A 6,640-nucleotide genomic window follows, 5' to 3' on the forward strand; every position below is an offset into this window, starting at 1 on the left:
TGAGGCGAGAACCACTTAGAGTAGCTGCAAAATTATGAGAAAATGTTTAGTGAGCGATCATACTAGAGAAATTAGGTCGTAAAGTCACAAGACACTTAAACATCTACAGTGCCACATGGAGGGATATCACAACTTCACAAGACTTGAGGCAGGACCACTAGGAGTAGCTACAAAGTTATGAGAAAATGTTGAGCATGTGATTACGAGGTGAAGATGCGGTTAGAGAAATTAGGTCATGAAGTTACAAGATAGATTGCAACATCTCTACAATTTCTAGTAGTCAACGGTCAAAGGTCTCGAGGTAGTGATTGACCGCTAGCAATTAGTCATGATATCGTAGTAGTTAGAGAAGATTAAATACTAGGAGCTTTGAGGTTGCACGATGGTGACAAGTGGCACACGAGTAAATTGGAGGGAAATGCATGATTAAGATAAAATTAATGATTTTGCTCTCATATTTTGTATGCACATGTTGGGAAGTTTTAAATGAAACTTTTAGTATATGATAAAGTTTGAACTTTATCACAAAGTAAAATATTTTGATATACTTCAAGAGTTTGTTCACCTTCCAGACCTGTAAGTTCAAACACATGTGGGCATGATTTTGATCCCAACACCCGTTGGAAATGTCTTAAAGCAAGGAATCTGATTTTGCAATCACAATGTTTGCAAGTCTTCTTGGTCAAAAGTTATTTCAAGTTTTGTAAAACATGGGCCTTCTCAAACAAACCTTTTGTTTCATCCATGGTAGTTTCATTTTCAATTTTTGAGCAAACCATGAAGTGGGTTGTCAGAGATGATCATGATAGTGTTAAGTTGCCATGGAAGTCATTTGGTGATCATTTTAGTACAATGTTAACAATAGATCTGACATATTTTTGGCAGATTGTTTCCTTCATCATTGAGTAGTTTCAAGCTTTTAATTCAACAACAATGATGGGGATTTGATTTTTAGTTGAAGGAAGAGAGAAGAGAGATTCCTTGTAATAGGAGGAAGATTCAAGAGGACACATGTCATCTACAGATTAGATTTGAGATTCTTCTCCTTTCTATATCTTCTTTCTTTCTCTCATTGTACAGGGTTGGTTCCAACACATTAAGCAAGTCGCAAGTTGTGATTCCACCATTCTCTTCAACATTTCTCTCTGCATGAACAACAAATAATGAATTCATAGTCATAGTTTTGGTCTACTTTATGTTTTCCATGAGTTATTATATGCATCTTGATGTATTTTGTTCAAAGAAATGAATACAAAGAAACATTGAGAATATTTTCATTATCTGTCTTGTCTCATGTCTCTAGGTTTCACAATCTTTTGCTATATGTGGACAAATAATACAAATCCCACTTACAATTGGTTTCAAGTTGTATGCCATTGTATATTTTGTTGTTGATTCAAAGAATCAAGTAAATGCTTAGTATGCTCTCACAAAGTTCAGATTTCATGGAACAATTTTGATGAATAGAAGATTCATACTAAAAGATGATGTCTCATTCATAAAGTGAATGGATAGATCATAAGGATCTTGATGTATGTTTTAGTTTATGTAATACCTAATGGAAAAGACACTGATCATAGTTGTAGGATCTTTCTTTTATTTATGTTTGCTTCATGGGTTATGTTGAAATCTTTCAAATATCAAATATCTAATTCCCTTTTTGGTTTGTATAGATGAAGGTAGACCTTCACTTTTTGTGTGGATCTCTAGGTTATGTGATTAACTATTACATCCCTTTGGCATCAACACAAGTAGAAGAAGATTAGAGGTCATTACTCAACTTTGTCTAGATTCAAATTTACATTTTTGCATTGGTGACATAAATGAATCTAAGGTCTACCCACCTAGGTTTTGTAGAGCCTAAAGAGAAGAAGGATAGTTGCCTTATAGTCGGCCCACATTCTATTGAAGTGCATCTATCATAGAAATTAGCTACCCTTAGATGTATTTCATCTCAATTATTTGGTTATTCAAACACTATTAAATCAAGAGCCAATGTGACCAACAGTTAACAAAGGATTAATCAAACTTATCCCTAAAGATGGAGATAGGACGATGATAAAAAAAAGTGGAGGCCAATAACTCTTCCAAATGTCTCTTATAAAATATTGACATAAATTCTATCCCTTAGAATTCAGGATGTGTTACCCAATATTTTCTATCATAATCAAACAAGATTTGTAAAAGGGAGGTACATATTGGAAAACCTTATTACCTATTGGGAGGCCATGGACTATGCCAAATAATCACAACAAAACTTGGCCATGTTCCTAACTGATCATGAGAAAACATATGATAGAGTGTAGTGGAATTTTATTAGGATGATAATAGAATGCCTTGACTTCCCTGAGCTCTTTATAAAAATGGTATTTACACTTATGAAGGATGTTATTGTTTCAGTTGAGATCGATGGTTCAAGATCCAATGAGTTTCCCCTTTCTAGGTCTATCCACCAAGGATGCCCTCTTGCCCCCTCCTTATTTGTCCTAGCTATTGACTACCTTCACTGTATCCTCAGAGATGATTCCTCATATCATAAGGTCAAGGGTATTATGCCCTCCAACAAATACAAACTCTCAAATTTATAGTTTGTTGATGACACTACATTACTTATTAAACTTTCAGAAGTTAATGTTGAATATCTTGTTGGGGAGTTGGATAGTCTCTAAAGGCCTCTGGTAGCAAGATTTCCATTAGGAAATCCATTATGCTAAATTGAAAGAAAGTTGGAGAAATGGAATAACAATTACCTATCCTTAGATGGTAGAATTCAAGTATGCCAAAAGATCTTTATTGCCTATATTGTTTAATATTTACCAACCTGGCTTTTCAATCAAGCCCACATTAACTATGTACAAAAGGTGATCAGAAAATTACTGTCGTCAGATGGTTGATGTAAGAAAAATAAACATGTTGTGAAATGGGAGTGGCATGTTAGAAGGAAAGAACTAGGAGGGTTGGGGTTGAAGGATCTTAGATTGCAAGGGTTTGCATTGGCAGTCAAGTGGGTAGCTAAAGCATTACAAGGAGATGAACCTTGGAAAATCCTAATAAGGGATAATATTATTAGAGGTGTCCCTCAAGTAGGGAAATCATGGAAGAACATGCACATCCATGATCTCCTATCAGGTCAATGGAGAATCAGAGTGAGTGAATCTGATGTGTTCAAGAAAATATGGAAAGTATGGGAACACTTCAGACATCTCATAGTAGGAGAAAAATAGACTAATGATTCATTTAAACTCTACGGTGAGAAATCTCCATGGTGGAACCTTGAGAGAAATGGTAAGCCATTAGGCTTGATGCAAGGATGCTCTGCTAGACACTGGTGTAGGCTTGGCGTCTCCATATTTAGTGATTTACTCAAAGATGGATGTTTTCTTCCTTGGGAGGAGCTTGCCCTTAAATTTATTTTACCATCCTCATAGAACAGAACCTACTCTATTTTAAAGGAAGCCTAGGCTTAAGCTAATTTACCCTTTGTTGTTGTAGAATTCACTAATAGGCTAAGTGTCCTAAAATGGCTTGATGGCTCCCCCAAAGCCAAATGTATTTATAGATTGTTATTTGACTCTAGGATTATCATTAATCATCTCAAGTAAAAATGGGGCTCCAACCTTGAACAATCCTATAAGACTAAGTGCTTGCACTCCTTGGGCATATACTAGTTGAACCCAAAATCCTCTATTTTCTTTGGCAGGTCTTGCTTCATAAAATCCTTTTTTATATGCTTGATGAAAATGCTTACTCGTGTATTGTTTGTCACCTACTTGAGTTAGTTGAACATATTTTATGTGATTGTTCCTTTGCAAAAGGGGTTTGGATGTTGTTTGGCATTAAAATTGGATACCATATTTTCCTTTTTCATATGATTTCTAGTCATATTCCCAATTTATCCAAATCTTCTAACACTATCTGGGCTACATTCTCTTCTTTACTGGTTTGGCATTTGTGGATTCTTAGAAATGAGGATATTTTTAAGAGTAGACATAAGGTTCTTATTTGGTCTCTACGGACAAACATTATTAGACATATGTATTTGCAGGTCTCCATCAATTTCAAGGTTAAGGAACAAAAATTCTATAAAGCCATTAAGGAGTGTACAAAGATCCTAAAGAAAGAAGTGTTGAAAAAAAAGATTGTTGAAGTATAAAAACCTATCATAGGAACAATCATCATTTTGTCACTAATGTCAAACCTGCTACTTGTTGGTAAGACAATTGCTAACTTTGGGTAGAATGATATCATTTGATTGATTGAAGAAGAGGATTTGAAAAGAAAGAATAACAAGAGCACCTAGAGAAAGGTTGAGTTATATGTTGTATAAAAGGAGCACTAAGACCAAATAAGACTTTGATAGATAGTGTATTATTTATCTACTTAAGGCTATGATGAAAGGATACTAAAGCAAAGACAAGAAGGAGATTATACAAAAATAATGTATTTTCCAAGCCTGGCCAAACAAATAGTACAAGTTGAGCATTTAGTTCAGGCTGAGTAGAAAGATGGTATGTGTTGAGTGTCAGCAAAATTCAGTATGTGTTGAGCGTCGAAAAATGGCAGTATTGACCAAGCAAGATTTAGTTTATACCAAGCAACCTAGTGTTGACTGAGCATCAGAAGTCAATTATAATCAAGTGACAACATAAAGAGTTTGAATGAAGATTTGACAAATCTAAGCTGACATAAGTTGATTTCTTGAATAATGTGAATCGTGTTGACGATAAGCTTGATGAGCTGGTGGTACAGAATTCATGATAAACCGTTTGATGATGAATTTGATGAGGATTGTAAGAGAAGTTTCTAGAGGGAACATAATGGAAAGAAGGGAAGATTCAATGAATCTAACCTAACCCTAAGATGAACGATTGTGATTAAGCCAGAAAAGATCAAAATTCTCTATTAAGGAGATACAAGGCTAGAAGCAAGTGTCTAAGTCGGGAATCTTGAGGAGTTGCTTCATATGGTGGCCGAAGGAATGAACCTACAGTTGGCATACTAAGAAAGAAGACTTAAGGAGGTGAAGACTTGAAAGGTGAACGAGAAATCATAGACGAAGGGGAATGAATGGCAAGCAGAATGAGAGATCTAAAATTTGCAAGTGAGTTATTTTGTTATCAGATCAAGTCCTACTATTACTTTATAGCAATTGTGTCAGTTTGGATAAATCTTTTGGATCAACATTGACCTAATAGTCATGAGTAAATCCTTTAACCAGGTGACATTCTAATGGTATGTTCTAAAGTCCTCTAACAAGGCTCACTTTTAATAGGGTGATTGAAATCCTTTAATCAAGGTCACATTTAATAATGTGCATTATAACCTTTAACAGGGTTGGCTCCTCATAGAGCACACTTCAGAAGAGTGAAAATTGATAGGATGTTACAAGTGGTTTTTCCCAAATTGGGTTTGTGATATTTCATGTTTACATTTCTGCAAAGTTCATTTGACCTAGAATAGTAATAGACAAAGGTTTCAAATATTGGATGATCCGATCAATGCATGCACATATATTTATTGAGTACTAAAAAGTTTTATCTGAACATTTGGACCTTGGACAATTGATTCACCCCCCTCCCAATTATTATAGATTATTCCAACAATTGGTATCAGAGCTCTTGGTGCTTGTGAGGAAACAATTTGAAGGTACTTGAAGCTAAAGATCAAGATGTACAGAAAGGAGGTTCCCAAGCTAAACACATAAAACTTTCCTACATGGAAAAGTTTGATGAAGTTGCATCTAGGTGGACTTGGAGATTTTGCACAATCAACTGTGACCACTGAATATGTGGAAGTGGTTGGAGCCCCTACTGCTCAACAACTGAAAGAAAAGAAAGAACACAATCAGGAATTGTTGGAGATTGCATTTGCCCTAAGCTATTTAGAGTTTGATGACATCAAAGAATATACTAATTCTAAAGAAATGTGGGATACCCTACAAAAAATGTATGGAGGAGACAAGTATGTGCTGAGAGACAAGGCAAAATGTCTACAAGGAAAATTTGATGATATGAAAATGCAAGAAGGTGAAACTATAGTTCAGTATTGTGGAAGAATCAAAGATGTTGTAAATGCAATTAGAGGATCTAATGGAAAGATTGAAGATGAAATTGTGATCAACAAAGTATTAAGAACCTTGTTGCCTATCTATGCTATTAGAGTCTCTGCTATACAAGAAATGAGGTGTACTCCTAGTAGAGATCTGACCCTTGAAGGACTGGTTGGTAGACTTACCACTTTTGAACTATCAAATTTTGATAATTTCAGATATGAGAATGTTGACTCACTTTCAAAGCTAAACTAACACTCAAAGAACCTAAAGATAAGAGAAAGAAAAAGATCAAACATGTTTCTAGTGATAGTGAAACAAATTGTGAAGATCTAGAAGAATTGGAAGCACTTTTGGCTAGGAGATTTCACAGAGGCAAAGGAAAATACAAAGGTAAGTTACCCATCATATGTTTTAATTGTAATGAAGTTGGCCATATTGTAGCAAGATGTCCTGAGAAGACAAACACCATAAATGAAGACAAATACAGAAGTAGAAAATATGAGAGTATCAAAGGCTATAAAGACAAGGGAAATAAAGCTTTCTATATTGCTAAAGAATAATCTAATGATGAATCAGATGATCATGATG

The sequence above is a fragment of the Cupressus sempervirens genome, chromosome 7, assembly GCF_028749045.1.
Source record: "Cupressus sempervirens isolate cs-2001-9-10 chromosome 7, ASM2874904v1, whole genome shotgun sequence".
In the NCBI taxonomy this organism is placed as follows: Eukaryota; Viridiplantae; Streptophyta; class Pinopsida; order Cupressales; family Cupressaceae; genus Cupressus; species Cupressus sempervirens.